Genomic DNA, 16,391 nt, shown 5'->3' on the forward strand with positions numbered 1-16,391 from the left:
TTCACTGTCTCTGTTAATAACGTTACCCTAAGAGTTCAGGCTTCAAACACCGAGTCCTCCCTCATATCCATATCATTAAAACAGATAATGTTGTCTTCTTACTTCTGAATCCTACTGAAGGTCCAACATTTTTTATAAAATAATGTCATGAAGATATTACCACTGGCCTCTGAAACTGTAACTTTGCCTTTATTCTAATTCATCACAATTGTCACTGCCACACTGTTCCATCCCTTGCACATGTTCCATGCATTGTACATGTTACCTGCAGTATCTAATTTGTTCATAAAATAAGGTAAAATTATCATTTTCTAGATGAGGCTGAGGGATAGAGACATTTAGAAACTTATCCTGGGTAAGACATAAGGGGGCAGGTTCAGGATTCAAATCCTGTGCTATTCAAGTTCATAGTCTTTCCAGCATATGTGCTTCAACTATTCTTGTCATTTCAGTTTTCTGCTCTGGAATGTCTAGTGACTCCCTGTTTCAAACCATGTCAGGTCTTTGTAATCTGGATCTTTTGCAATTTACATAATCCTCAGTTATTTAAATGTAGCCTCACTGCTAAATGGACTACACTTGTTTTCCTCTATTACCTTTGTATTGTTTTCCTCTTCTGGAAAATTCTCCACTGTTTATTGTCCCCCTGTAAACCCAGACAATCCTTCAAACTTCATTTCTCTTCCTATGAGAAGTAATCCATCACTGAAAGCCTTTCATGGTATCCTGCATTGTACCAACATATGGAGGAACTACATCAGTGATTAATAATATAGTGGAACAGACATGAACTTTGCAGTCTTGGACTCAAATTTTCACTCTGGCAATTTACTAGCAGTGTGATCTTTTGGAACTTCACTATCCTTATCTGTAAAATGGGAATAATGCCCAGCTTAGAGCCTTGTTTTGAGAATTAAGTAAAGCGAATAAAGTACCTAGAAACTGTTACTAAATAAATAGAAATTTCATTAGACATTAGGGTTGTCCATGTGCCAGCTATTAAGCTTAGAGGCTGGGGATGGATATGGGATTAATAAGATCACAGCCTATAGACTAATGGAAACATAAAAGTATTTTTCAACAAGATAGGTGCTATCAGAGAGTACAAGGAGATGAAAGATAATTAGACTTGTAGGTGGAGGGGTTTTTGGGAAATAGATGATGAATGTTAATTAAAACAGTGGTCTTCTCATGTCTTTTGACTGTGAGTGGCCTCTCTAAAGCGTTTCACTCCTGGTACACCTGTCTTTGGGTACTCCTGAAAGTAGGGCAAGAGATAAGACTTGACTGTATTTAGTTTATTCAGGAAATGTTCCAAGGAAGTTGAAATGAGGGAGAAACAAAGGTGTGGGAGGGGAGGGAAAAAGCTAATATGAATATGCATAATTGAAGACACTGCCATGAGCAATGGGGTTTCGATTCTTCCATTTGAAGTTGTTTATAAATTTAAACTATTGCAAAGGATGATTTCCAATTTGCAAATATTGACATATTCAAATAAATCAGTTACATTATTTTTAAATGTATACAATAGAATCAGAGTACAGTTTTGTTCCTTACCAACATGTTTTTAAAATACATGAGCAATCTTTAACATTTAGAAATTTTACATATGTTTATATTCTCCCTTCTGCCTTTCCACATTACTTACTAACAGAATATTATTTTCTGTAATTATAGGTCTTTATCACCCTCTCATACTTTTGTCCACAAAAAATGGTGCATTGCAATTTTAAAAAGCATCAAAATACACACTGCAAACACTAATATCACTGAATAAATAGAAAAATTTACAATTGTAGTTGAACATTGCACCCCTCCTAATTTAGCACTAATTGATAGAACAAATAGACAAAGTCAAGATATATTAATAGAAGACTTAAGCAAAAATGATCACCCAAAATGACTTAAAATGGACATTTATGGAACATTCTGTCCAATGACACAAGAACATACATTTTAAGTGTACATGGAACACTATAAAGATGATAGACTATATACTAGGCCATAGAGCAATATGTCTCAATAAAGGTAAATATAAAACAGTCTCAATAAATGTAAAATAACTGAAATCATGCACAATATGCTCTCTGACCACAACTGAATTAAATTGAAAATCAACACCAGGAAGATAATCTGGAAAAGTTCCCAAATGTTAGAGAATTAAACAGTGTACTTTTAAATAACCCATGAGTCCAAGAAAAAAAATGTTACAAGTAAGATTAGAAAATATTTTAAATAGAATGAAAATGAAAACAACATGCTAAAATTTGTGGGATACACCTCAATCGATGTTAGAAATTATAGCTTTGCTTATATTTATAAAAGTACAAAATCACTGATAAAAGATTTCACCTTAGGAAACCAGAAGATAAAGAGCAAATTAAAGCCAAATAAGCATAATAGCAAGGAAATAATGATAGTGCTGGAACCAATGAAATACTAAATGAACAAAATACAGATATAGATAGAAAGCTGGTTCTTGGAACAGAACAAAAATTGATACTCTCTTGGAGATTGATAAATAATTAGAATGGAGGATGGGGACATTACTGTGGATCCAACAGTTTTTTAAAACACAGTGAATACATTTCCATAAATTTGAGGCTTAGCTGAAATGGGAAAATCCCTCAAAGGACACAAATTACCAAAAAACAAATGGAAGAAGTAGAATTTATGATTAAAAATCTAGGCTGAGCACAGTGACTCATGCCTGTAATGTCAGCAACTTGGGGGGCCAAAACAAAAGGATCACTTGAGCCCAGGGGTTCCAGACCAGCCTGGGCAACATAATAACACCCTGTCTCTACAAAAAGTAAAATAATAATAATAATAAACGATTGCTCGGTGTAGCGGCGCCTTCCTGTAGTCCTAGCTACTCAAGAGGCTGAGGTGGGAGGATCGCTTTGAGCCCAGGTGGTTGAGGCTGCAGTGAGTGGTGATTGTGCCACTGCCCTCCAGCCTGGGTGATAGGGCAAGGCCCTCTCTCAAAACAACAATAGAAAAAACCTTCAGGTCTAAATATGAATTCTATTATAACATTTAAGGAAAATGTAATCTCGGTTTTATGTCAATACTGGCAGAAAGTACAAAAAAGCATTCAGTATATTATGTCCTGAGATGAACTTTGACCTCGTGCCAAAACCAGAAAAAAAAAGATATTTGGAAGATCAATACATATTCCTCCTGAATGTAGATAAAAAATCCTCAGCAAAATATTAGCAAACCAAACCCAGCAATATAAAGGATAATACATCAAGATCAGGTTGAGTATTTTCCTAGGAATATGAAGTTGGCTTAATAATAAAAAATCAATGTAATAAAACAGGTCAATAAAAGAATACAAACTATGGCCAGGCGCGCTGGCTCACGCCTGTAATCCCAGCACTTTGGGAGGCCGAGGTGGGCGGATCACAAGGTCAGGAGATCGAGACCATCCTGGTTAACACGGTGAAACCCCGTCTCTACTAAAAAATACAAAAACATTAGCTGGCGTTGTGGTGGGTGCCTGTAGTCCCAGCTACTCGGGAGGCTGAGGCAGGAGAATGGCGTGAACCCGGGAGGCGGAGCTTGCAGTGAGCCGAGATCGCGCCACTGCACTCCAGCCTGGGCGACAGAGCGTGACTCCGCCTCAAAAAAAAAAAAAAAAAATACGACCTATATGTTAATCTCAATAAATGAAAAGTATATCACAAATTTCAACATCCATTCATGATTTAAAATGATCAGAAAACAAAGATTAGAAAGAAATTTATAATTTATAACCATACAAAGGGCATATACCAAGAAACTTAATCTAACATCATAGTGGCAAAAGAATATGTCCCTCCCTAAGATGAGGGGCAAAGCAAGAACGTCCACTATCACCACTTCTATCCCGCATTGTATTGGAGGTCCTGCCAGTGTAAGATGGAACTGGGCAATAAAGAAAAGAAAATAAAAGTAAACCAATTGGAAAGGAAGAAGAAACATTTTTAGCTGACGCGTTTTGTACCTGGAAAAGTCTAAGGAATCTACCAAAATGCTATCAGATCTAATATTTCTGTGCATTAGCAGTGAGCAATTGGAAATTAGAATTTAAAAATAAATGCTATTTTCAGCAGTATCAAAATGTAAATAGGGATACATTTTTAAAAACGTTTAAGATATATGCAGAAAACTACAAAAACAATGCTGAGGATAATTAAAGATGACATAAATAAATAGAAAGATATACCAGGATAATGGATTGGAAGACTCAGTGTTGCTGAAATGTCAGTTCTCCCAAAATTGACCTGTAAATATAATGCAATCCTACTTAAAATCCCAGAAGACTTTTTGAAATAGATTATCAAGCTTATTCTACAATTTATATGAAAATGCAAAGGACCTAGAATAGCCAAAGAAATTTCAAGAAGAACAAAGTTGGAGGTAATCCAATTTCTAATTTTGAGGCTTATTATAAAGCTGCAATCATCAAGACAGCGTAGACATGGCATAAAGATAGAGATGTAGATCCATGGTACAAAAATAGAGAATCCAGATATAGACCTAAAAAACATGGTCAATTGAATGAGAGTTTCACTTGTTCCATATCCTTGCCAGCATTTGGTAGTGTTAGTGTTTAAGGTTTTAGCTGTTTAAGTGTGCAGTGCTATCTTACTGGTTGTTTTTTTTTTTTTTTTTTTTTTTTTTTTTTTGAGACAGAGTCTCACTCTATCCCCCAGGCTGGAGTGCAGTGGTGTGATCTCGGCTCACTGCAACCTCCACCTCCCCAGTTCAAGTGATTCTCATGCCTCAGCCTCTTGAGTAGCTGGGATTACAGGCACGAGCCACCACACATAGCTAATTTTTGTATTTTTAGTAGAGACGGGGTTTCACCATATTGGCCAGGCTGGTCTTGAACTACAGACCTCAGGTGATCCGCCTGCCTAAGCCTCCCAAAGCGCTGGGATTACAGGTGTGAGCCACGGCACATGGCCTATCTTATTGTTTTAATTTCCATGTTGATATCCAATTGCTCCAGTACCATTTGTTGAAAAGATTATCTTTTTTCCCTTTGAGTTACCTTGGTGCCTTTCTTGAGAGAAAAGTAACCATAGTTATGTTAGTTTATTTCTGCATCCTATATTCTTTTTCCACTAATATATATGTCTATCCTTATGCCAACATGAGACTGTCTTAATTACTATAGCTTTCTAGTGAGGTTTGGAATCAGGTAGAATAATTCTAATTATGTTGTTCCATAAAATGTTTTTGCTAATTCTAGATTTTATTTTTGCACTTCCATAAACATTTTAGGATCAGCTTGTCAGCTTCTTTTAAAACCTGCTGGAATTTTGACAGGAATTGCACTGAATCTATAGATCAATTGCTGTCTCAACAATATTGAATCTTCTGATCCAGGAGCATGGTATATTTCTACATTTGTGTAGAATCTATGTATTTTTTTCTCAGCAGTTTTCTTGTAATTTTGAGTGTTCAGATTTTGCACTTATTTTGTTAATTTATTTCTAAGTATTTTTTCTTGATTATATTTTAAATGGAACTGTTTTCTTAATTTCATTTTTACATGTTTTACTACTAGAACAGATAAATATAATTGAGTTTTTAAAATCTTATATCTGCTAAAATCACTCATTTGTCCTAGAATTCTTGTACATTCCCTAAGATTTTCTATATAAATTATGTTTTCTATGAATAGAGACACATTTATTTATTCTTTATTAATGTGTATATCTTTATTTCTCATTGCATTATTGCACAGGCAAGAACATTCAGTCTAATATGAATAAAAGAGGTGAGAGTGGACATTCTTGCCTCATTCCCTTGGGAGAAAACATTCAGTCTTTCACTATTAAAGATGATGTTATCTTTAAATTTTTGGTACATGCCTTTTATCAGATTGAAGTTACCTTTTTTTCTGGTTTGTTAAGAGTTTTTTTATGGTTATTATTAATGGGTGTTGGATTTTGGCAATGTGTTTTTCTGTTTCTGTTGACATGGTTGTATAACTTTTGTATTTTTTAATATAGTGTAGTACATGAATTCTTTCAGAGGTTAAACCAACTTTGAATTCCCAGAATAGACCCTGCTTTGTCATGATATAAAATGCATTTTATATATTGCTGGATTTGATTTGCTATTATGTTGCTAAGGATTTTTGTATTCGTATTCATAAGGGAATATTGTTCTGTAGTTTTATTTTCTTGTAAGATTTTTGTGTGGCTTTGATATCAGGGTAATACTGGCTCTATTAAATTAACTGGAAAGGGTTCTTTTTTTTCTGTAATTTCTGAAGACTTAAGTGAAGTTAGTATTATTTCTTTCTTAAATGTGTAGTAGAATTCACCAGTGTAACCACTGGGATTGGCCTTCACATTTGGAGAAGATTTTAAATTACTGATTACTGATACAATAAAAATATTTTATCAATATAGATATTCGGATTTTTCACTTCTTCTTTGAGCTCATTTTAGAAGTTTGCATCTTTCTAGGAACGTGTACATTTCATCCAATTATCTAATGTGAGTTTTTGTAATTGTCCCTTAAAATTCTTTTAATTTATGGTTAGTCTGTAGTCATGTCTCTTATTCTTGATTTTATGATTGGCTGCTTGTCTCTCCCTCCCTCTCTCCCACCTTCCTTCCTTCCTTTCTCTTCTTCCCCTCACCCCAAATCCTCAGTCTACTTAGAAGTTTGTCAATTTTGTTACCCTTTCAAGAAGCTGTTGCTTTATTTTAGTTTTTCTGTTGCGTTTTGTATTATGTTTTATTAATTTCTGCTCTTGAATTTCCTTTCTTTCTTCCCTTTATTTTTTTCCCTCCTTTAGCTTCTTGAGGTAAAAACTATGATTATTGATTTTAGGTCTTTCTTCTTTTGAATCTAGGCATTTAAAGCTGTAAATTTCCCTCTAGGCACTGACTTAATTGCATATCATACTTTTTGACATGTTGTATTTTCTATTTTCATTCAGTTAGAGATATTTTCTCAGTGAAAATATCTCTATTTTCTAAGTTTTTCTAAGTATTTTCTAAGTTTATCTTGTGATTTCTTATTGACCATGGATTATTTAGAAATGTTTAATTTCCTAGCACATGGGTATTTCTCATATTTCTTCTGTTGATTGTTTCTAATTTTATTCCAATATTGTTGGAGAATATTCTTATATAATTTTAGTCCTTTTCAATTTATTAAGTCTTGTTTTATACCTAGCATATTAAATGTGCACTTGAATGTGTATTATGCTATTGTTACGTGAAGTGTTCTATACGTATCAGGTCAACTTGGTTAAGAGTTTAGCTCAGGTCTGCTATATCTTCACTGATTTCTCTCTAGTTGGTATATCAACTATTAAGAAAGAGATATTGAAATTATCAGCTAAAATGATTGAGTTGTCTATTTGTCTTTTCAATTAAATCAATTTTTATATTGTGCTTTTTGGGTCTTTCTTGTTGTAGTTTGTGTGTGTGTGTGTGTGTGTGTGTGTGTGTGTATTTACAATTTTTTATATCCTGGCATATTAACCTTTTCATTGTTATTAAATATGACTTTTTGTGTCTAGTAATACTCCTTGTCTTAAAATCTGTTCTGTCTGATATTGATATACCCAAGAGCAATGAAAACATGTCTACATAAAAACTTATTTACAAATGTTCATAGCAATATTATTCATAATGGCCAAAAAGCAGAAACAACATAAATGTGCACCAGTTGATAAATGGATCAATAAAATCTAGTGTATCTACATAATGGAATATTATTCAGCAATAAAAACAAATGAATTACTGATACATGCTACAACACATCTATAACATAGATGAACATTGAAACCCTCATACTAAGTGAATGAAGCCAATCACAAAAGACCACATATTATATGATTCAATTTATATGAATTTTCCAGAACAGAAAAATCTATAGAGACAGAAACTGGATTGATTAGTGGTTACCTAGGGCTGTGGCGGGGCGGGGAATGGGGAAATTGGAGGATGATGGCTAAAGGGTGGGGGATTCTTTTGAGAATAACATTCTAAAATTTATAGTGATGGATGCAAAGTTATGTAAAGGTACCAAAAGCTGTTTAGTAGCTGTACCAACAGCTATTAAATTGTTGAATACACTTTAAATAGGCAAATTGTATGGTATGTGAGTTATCTCACCAAAGTCTTTTAAAAATTTTTTTTAAAGAACACATATACATCAAATTGTTGATTATGATGAAACCAAGGAGTTGTTACAGCCAAATAAAATGTTAAATCCTGGATTGGGCCCTGGAACAGAAAGAGGAACATTAGTGCAATAATTGGTGAAATTCTATTACAGTATTCAGTTTAGTTAATAGTATTATTCTGATGTGATGTTAACATTAAGTGAAATTGATTAAGGGGTATATAGAAACTTTGTACTACTACTGCGACTTTGGGTAAGTCTGTAATTATTTCAAAATAAAAAGTTAAAGAAAAAACTATATGAGACAAGAGTGAAAATGCAACCTATGGATTGTAGTTCAGAATGCACCAATAGTGGTTAATTGTAACAAATACACCACACTGATATAAAATGTGAACAGTAGGGAGAACTGCATGGGGAAGGAGGGTATATGGGAACTCTGTACTATCTGCTCAATTTTCTGTAAATCTAAAACTGTAAAGTCTATTAATTTAAAAAAATTAAAAACTTCAAATTTCTTTCTATTTCTGAAAAAGGAATATGAAAAGATAATTTTAATATGCTATCTTTTTAGTTTGAGAAAGAAAAAAATTCAGTGAAATTATTACAAACCCACAGGCAATTTAAAGTTCATCCTTGCAATATACTGTCTCTAGGAATCAGGCTGGCTCAGTGAATCAAGGAGGAAACGCAGTCATGAGAAAAAGAAGCCGTGAAAGAATGAAAACGAAATGAAGGAAGATAGAAGAGAGTGTTGCTTTGGAGAAACGGTGCAATCTGTGAAGGCAGACTGGTCAGATTTAAATATAAAATAGGGCTTTGAAGGCCTGGGTAGGCTGATACAAGTGGGAAGTGGAGATGCACAGGGAATTCAATTGCTCTGAAAGTAGACACTAGAGAAAGCAGAAACATCTTAATTTTCGCAAATCAAAACAAACTTGGAAATTTTGGACCACACTGCACTCAGATCTTGGAAGATCTTGGCTCTTTTGTTGGATTTCTTCAAGGAGAGAACTAGGATCAACCAACAGTTGAGAAGTTCCATCTTAAAACAACAAATAGCTCAGTAAGTGGGAACCATCCCATGAAGAATGGGCTACTATATGGGATGCTTACAGAAAATCTAGACATATGTAATAAGATTGGACCAAATATACAGAGTACTCAAAGTAGTTTTAGTGAGTTTCAAGGTGAGGCAGCCATCTTCATGCAGAGGTGGAGATACAGATGCTACTTATACCCCAAGGAAACATGCCCGAAAAATTTACAGAATGATGGCTCTAAAGTGAGGCACACTAATATGAAAGCCATTGAAGGGGCCAGGCAAAACAGGATAGTGTACATGTCTGAACTGTTGGTCACATGGCAGAATGTCTTGACGGAGACACTTGAGGAAGTGGCAGCGGACAAGATAGGTCTGAATAACTGATGCTTTGGGCAGTCCCAGAGTATATTGATTTTATCTCCTCAGATCTGAGAGAAACAAGTGGACAAAATCTAGTGGCATATGTTTAAAACTATTTCTAGAAAGAACAGAACAAAAAGAAGGGCTCAAATCCAGCAAACCATCCCAGCCCAAAATGAATCAGAGAAGAAAGGAGAGTGACTTAAGCTAGTTAACCTATTGGAAAATGGGCTGGGCCTTTCAGAAAGCAAAAGGGAGAACCACAGTGGAAAACAAAATGCCAATGCTGTATTTCTCTAGAGCAGAAAACAGTGTAGTAAAACAACTACTACTCAAGACACAGAACAGTTGAAAATAAAGAAAAGCAGTGTTTTCGGGAGCAATGGGCTTCTAATCATTACCAGTCCCATAGAGTGACAGCCTTCAAAAACCTCCATAAGCTAAAAATGGTACTTCCACTAAAAAAAATGGGGGACAAGGAGGAAACATCCCCAAGGGTAAGATTTCAGAGGGTTGCAAAATTCCAGGGCAGCAGCCAGTGTGAGACAGGGCTGTACATGGCTGTTCACAAGAGCCAGTAGAAGAAGTATGGCCAGATACGTCCACCTTCAGTGTTGCATATTGGGATCAAAGGAGAAATAGAAATTGAGAGGTTTCAAGGATGTTCAACACAAGGAGATGCATCTTAAATAAGACTAGCATCTGGGGCTGCCACCATTGAAACATTCTCATTTTTTCAAGAGAAATGATAGTCAGGCACTACTATGCATCTTATATTTATTACTTCATTTATAATTACATCATCCTATGAAGTTGGGCACTAACAGCATTTTATATGTATTACTTCATTTATAATTACATTATCCTATGAAGTTGGGCACTAATAGCATTACAACTTTATAGATGAGGAAATTGGGGCACAGAGAGATTAAATAGCTTGTCCAAGATCATATAGTTAGTACTCTTGGTAGAGTGTCATGGAGACCGGCACCACTCTTATGAATGCAGGGTGACTCTGATGGATGGTCTTTTCCTCTCCAAGAGTTAGCCATTCTTTTTTAAATGGTGAAGACCACTGGACTTAGGCAGGGTATGGAGGGAGGCATTTTGGGAAACTTGGGAGTGCTTCTGCCTCATTCCTGATTTTCAATCTATGAGAAGACTCCTTCCTTAAATGCTCTTGGCTTCTTGTTTCATCCCTTTTCCACAGATGTTGATAGTTACCTGGTTGATGAGTAACTTTTCCTCTTTTTCTAATGTAAATGTTTTTACCATAAATTTTTGCTATGAATTTCTCTTTCAGTACTGCTTTAGCTGTGTTCAACAAATTTTGTTATGTTGTATTTACATTTTAATGCAGTTCAATGTATTTTAAAATATCCTTTGAGTCTTCCTCTTTGATCCATGGCATCCTAAAGTGCTGGGATTACAGTCATGAGCCATGCTGGCTCTCTCTGTTTTCCATTTAAGCACCCAGGGGACACTTAAAGTATGTTTCGTTTCCAAGAGATCGGAAATTTTCCAGTTGTCTTTCCCTTATTTATTTCTACTTTGATTCCATTTGTTAACAAAACACATTCTGTATGATTTCAATTCTTTTAAATTTGTCAGCATTTGTTTTCTGGCTCAGGATATGGTCTATCTTGGTATATATTCCATGGATGCTTGAAAAGAACATGTATTCTGCTCTGTTGGATGGGATATTCTATAAATGTTGATTAGATGCTACTGGTGTTGAGTTCTTTTGTATCCTTGCTGAGTTTCAATCTAGTTGTTCTATCAGTTGTTGAGGGAGAGGTGTTCAAGTCTCCAACTACAATTGATTTGTCTATTTCTCCTTTCAGTTCTATCAGTTTTTGCCTCACCTATTTTGCAGCTCTGTTGTTTAATGCATGCACATTAGGACTGCTATGTTTTCTTGGAGGATTAATCCTTAGGTCAATGTGTACTATTCCTTTCTGTCCCTCAGAATTTTATTTGCTATCAAATCTGTTTTATCTGATATTAGTAAAGCCACTCCTTTCTTTTGATTAATATTTGCATGGTACATCATTTTTCATTCCTTACTTTCAATCACCTATGTTATTATAGTTGCCTTTTGTAGACAGTATATTGGTGAGTCATATTTTATTATACACTCTGCAAACCTCTGTCTTTTAATATTTCCTAATTTTAACTATATTGTAATAACTGATATTTTGGGGCTTAAATCTGCTATTTTAATTTAAATTTAATTTTATTTTTGAGACAGAGTCTCGCTCTGTCACCCAGGCTGGAGTGCAGTGGCATGATCTTGGCTCACTGCAACCTCCACCTCCCAGGTTCAAGCGATTCCTCTGGTTCAGTCTCCCGAGTAGCTGGGACTTCAGGCGTGCACCACCATGCCCATTTTTGTATTTTTAGTACAGATGGGTTTTCACCATGTTAGCCAGGCTGGTCTTGAACTCCTGATCTCAGGCGATCTGCCTGCCTCGGCCTCCCAAAGTGCCGGGATTACAGGCATGAGCCATGCTGGTTCTCTCTGTTTTCCGTTTCTCTATTTTCTTTTTTCTCCCTTTCCGTGAGTTACTTGAACTTTTTTTTTTTTTAGAATTCTATTTTGATTTATCTATGACATTTTTTGAGTGTATCTCTTTGTATAGCTTTTTCAGTGACTGCTCTAAGTATTACATTATACATACATAACGTATAATGTACTGGTATTGGCATCTTTCCCAGTTTGAGTGAAGTATAGAAAGCTTATCCCTTTTTCATATTTTTACCCTCCATCATTTATAACATAATTGTCTTAAATATTTCCTCTATATATAGTTAGAACCACATCAGACAGTGTTGTTATTTTTGTTTCAATCATCAAAGATAAGTTAGAAAACTCAGGAAGAGAAGAAAGATCTATCGCATCTACCCATTTCTTTTTCATTTTATTGTTCCTTTTTCTTTACTAATGTTTCAAGATTTCTGTTTTTGTCATTTTCATCCTGTTTTGAAACTTTCTTTAGCCATTCTTTTAGGGAAGTTCTTTTGGTGACAAATAGTTTTCCTTCACCTGAGAATCTCTTGATTCATGTCCTCATTTTTAAAAAATATAGTTTCGCTGGATATGGAATTCTGGACTGACAATTCCTTTCTTTCAGCACTTGAAAAGTGTTGTACCACAACCTTCTGCCCTCCATTATTTTTCATGGGAAATCTGCTATTATTCAAATTGTTTTTCCTCTGTAGGAAAGATGTTGTTTCTCTCTTGCCACTCTCACAATTTATTTTTGTCTTTAATTTTCAGATGTTTGACTTTGATGTGTCTTGGTACTGGTTTCTTTGAGTTCATAGTCTGGTGTTTACTCAGTTTCCTAAATCTGTAGTTTTATGGCTTTTGCCAAATTTGGAAAATTTTCAGCCATTTTTTTTTTCAAATTTTCAGTTCCACCTTTTTTTCTCTCTTTCTTGCATTCTAATAACATGAATGTTAGATCTTTTGTTATAGTTCTGTAGGTCATTCAGGTTCTGTTTGTATTCTCTTCTCTCTGTTTTTCAAATTGGGTTATTTTTATTGTTATGTCAAGTTCCTGGGTTATTTTCTCTGTTTGTTCCATTTTGTTGTTTGGCCACATATATTGAATGTTTTATTTTGGTTATTTTCTTTTTCAGTTCTAAAATTTCCATATAGCTATTCTTTATGTCTTCTATTTCTTTACTGAGAATTTCTATTTTTTTCACTTGCTTCGAATACATTTATAATTGTTTGCTAAAGCATTTTTATGATGACTGTTTTAAAATCCATATCAAATAATTCTGACATCTGTGTCACCAGATGCTGGCATATATTGATAGTCTTTTCTCACTGAAGTTGAGATTTTCCTAGTTCTTGGTACAATTAATGATTTTTGAACAAAATTTGGACAATTTGGGTGTTAAGAAACTCTGGATCTCATTTTAGAAGAACTCTTATGACATCACTGCATTGGGAAACAGGAGATGCCACTTCATTACTGCCAGGTGGGGCTGGAAGTTCAAGTTCTTACTCCATTGACACTTGGAAGCTGTTGTGCTTTTCTGTACTGCTGGGCAGGGATGGCAATTCAGTCTCTTCTCTCGGCTGATGCCACCCTGCCTGGGAGGGTCAGGGTTGCCTCCTTACTGCTCATCATGTGGCCTTTCATGGACACCACTGGGAGATGGCCTTGTTACTGCTGGGCAATTATGAAGGTCCTGATTCTTCACTAGGTCTCTTCTGACACCACCTAAGCATCAAGGGGGAGAGTGCCACCTTATTACCACTGGATGGGAGCAGAAGTTCAGGCTCCCTACACTCCATTGACACTGCAGAAAGAGGAGGCTCATTACCGCCCAGCAGGGTAAAAGTCACAGCTCCACACTCTGTCTCCTCTGACAAACCAGGTCAGGGGGATTGGGGAACCTCCCTACAGATTGACAAGTGTGGAAATCTGGGCTCCTGACTTGACCTTTGCTGGCCTGGTGGGGTTATAGACAGATTTTCTGTGATGTTTGATATAGTAAAGAGGTTGTTATCTAAAAGTTTTCTGTCTTACCAGTCTGCCGCCCTTTCCTGGAACTTTGGCTCAAGAGGCTTTTCTGGGGGCTTGTTTTGTCTGTGCTCCCTGGCATTTCTGAGTATCCAGCTTCTCCAACATCTCATCTGAGACATAGGAGGCCGAATAAAATCCAGGAAACTCCTACCATATATCTTGTCCCTCTGATCCTGAGGTTGATAGCCAGTCTTTTTCTCTCTAACTTTCAGTGCCTTCTTATGTTTGTTTTATGTATAATATTCATGGTTTTAGCTATACTTAGTAAGAGGTACAGGGAAAAGTGTATTTTTCACTCTATCTTTCTGGGGTGAGAAATCAAGAACCAGAAATGTTTATTATTGCCCTAGAAACCTAGGAGAAGACGGGTTGTGGCTTTGTGTCCCTAGGTATTTGGGGGATGGGGAGAAGCTGTCCATAAGTGGTAGCAGGGATCCAGCAATATGGTGGCAGGCTGGACTAAAGGAGAGATGACTGGGAAGCAATTTCCTGTGGTGCATGACGGCTGATGGATGGATGTCAGAAACAGTGGTGCCTGATGATCCATTTGAAGCCATTTCCTCCTCTATATTCCTATTACTGTCCATCTCCCCCTAAATTTTCAGTAAGCACCTATTATATAAAGCACCTTAGTATTAAAAAACGAAGGAGATGAAAGAGAAGGTTATGCAGTTGTATTTTGGGCCAAGAAGAGTGGGAGAGGTGGCAGGGCCAGCGATGAAGAGCCTGCCAGAGTGATGGAGGCCTGAGCAAGGAGCAAGTTGGTGAAGAAAGATTAGGACATTGCCATGTGGAGTCGCTGTGGAAGCCTGTTTGTTCTCAGAGCTCAGTGGAGAAGAGGTAAAAGTAGGGACCAGTAGCTGAGTCATTATGAGAAAGAGGGTTTCATGGTGGTGGAAGTGACACATTGCCTCGATTCTCTTGAAGCTTTCTGCTTTGTTGCTTGAGTGGAGAGAAGCACCTCTGCTTTTGTGTATGGAGGGAAGCTCTTTGCATGGATTTTGAAGGCGGCCTCTGCATTTCGGACTACTGAGTGCTCCCCCACAGGCTCCTAACACCTTGCTGCTTCTCCAGGTGGGGTCTGACGTGGAGTCAGCTCACAGGCCTGCCATTCCTCTCTCATAGTACTCTTCATTCCAGTGATATCTTGGCCTGCTTCATGAACCCTGAGCCCAGAGTTCCTAAAGCACCAAACCCAGTGAAGCAGAGACACTTCTGGCATGGGTCTGTGGGTTGCTTCTCAGGGGCCAGGCCAGCAAGAATGATTCAGCACACAGGCCAACCTGTGCAAGCTTTATGCATGCATTTTAGGGCAATGGGAAGAGTGGTGAGTGAGGTTTATGGTAAATCTTTAACCACATTCAATTTTTTCTAAGATTTTTCTGCTTTAGAACATGTAGAAATGGAGAAATGACCAGGGGCTGCACAATGCTGTGCTTATTATATTGCTGTAGAGAGAAGGATGCTGCCAGCTCTCCGCAGCCTGGGGTGAACTTGGCCTATGTAATGAGGTAGCAGGGAGTCAGGCAGGTGAGTTCTTCCTCTTGTATCGCCTTTTCCAGTAAATGCCAATACACTCCCCAGCTCACCTTTACCTAACATCTAGGTCTTAATCCAAGTTGTCCTCCCACTCCCCAGGGTGAATTGATCTTCCTGCCACGGCACCTCCTGAGCATCTGTTGGCTGAGTCTCCATCCCCACCCGTGAAAACAGCCTTGTGATGTGCTGTTTAATATCACAGAATGGAAACAGTGTTTTGATTCACCAGGATCCAAACACTCTTTTTGTAGAATCTACAAAGTGACATGGATGGCCATATTTTAGAGGACTGTTCCTGCAGCTGGTGGGGAAGCCCTGGTGAGGAGCAGTACAGCAGGCTGTTCTGGCTGGCTCGTTCTGAGCTGTAGGGATGTGACGGAGGCAGGAAGAGTGAGGATGCAGAGGAGGGGAGGACCAAGGAAGTAGAAATGAGCAGCAGCCTGGTAGGACCTGGAGGCTGGTAAGACTTGAGGGGAGAAGCCTAGGATGGGGCTCGGATTTACTATCACAGAGACAGCCAATGGTGTGATGTCAGGAGAAAGGTTGAGGAGTTCAGGTTGGGATATGTTGAATTTGAAATACCTGTAGGGTGTCCAGGCAGAGTGGACCTGAGCTCAAAAAAGTCTGGCTGGAGACTGAGCTAGAGAGAGATGTGGGAGTTCCAGGCATGTGTGGTCCCCAAGAAGGATGGGCAGAGCACGGGTTCTCACCTGTTTTTAATCCCACACCCTGACACTTAAAATTACTGTTGT

Source organism: Pan paniscus, chromosome 7, assembly GCF_029289425.2.
Source record: "Pan paniscus chromosome 7, NHGRI_mPanPan1-v2.0_pri, whole genome shotgun sequence".
In the NCBI taxonomy this organism is placed as follows: domain Eukaryota; kingdom Metazoa; phylum Chordata; class Mammalia; order Primates; family Hominidae; genus Pan; species Pan paniscus.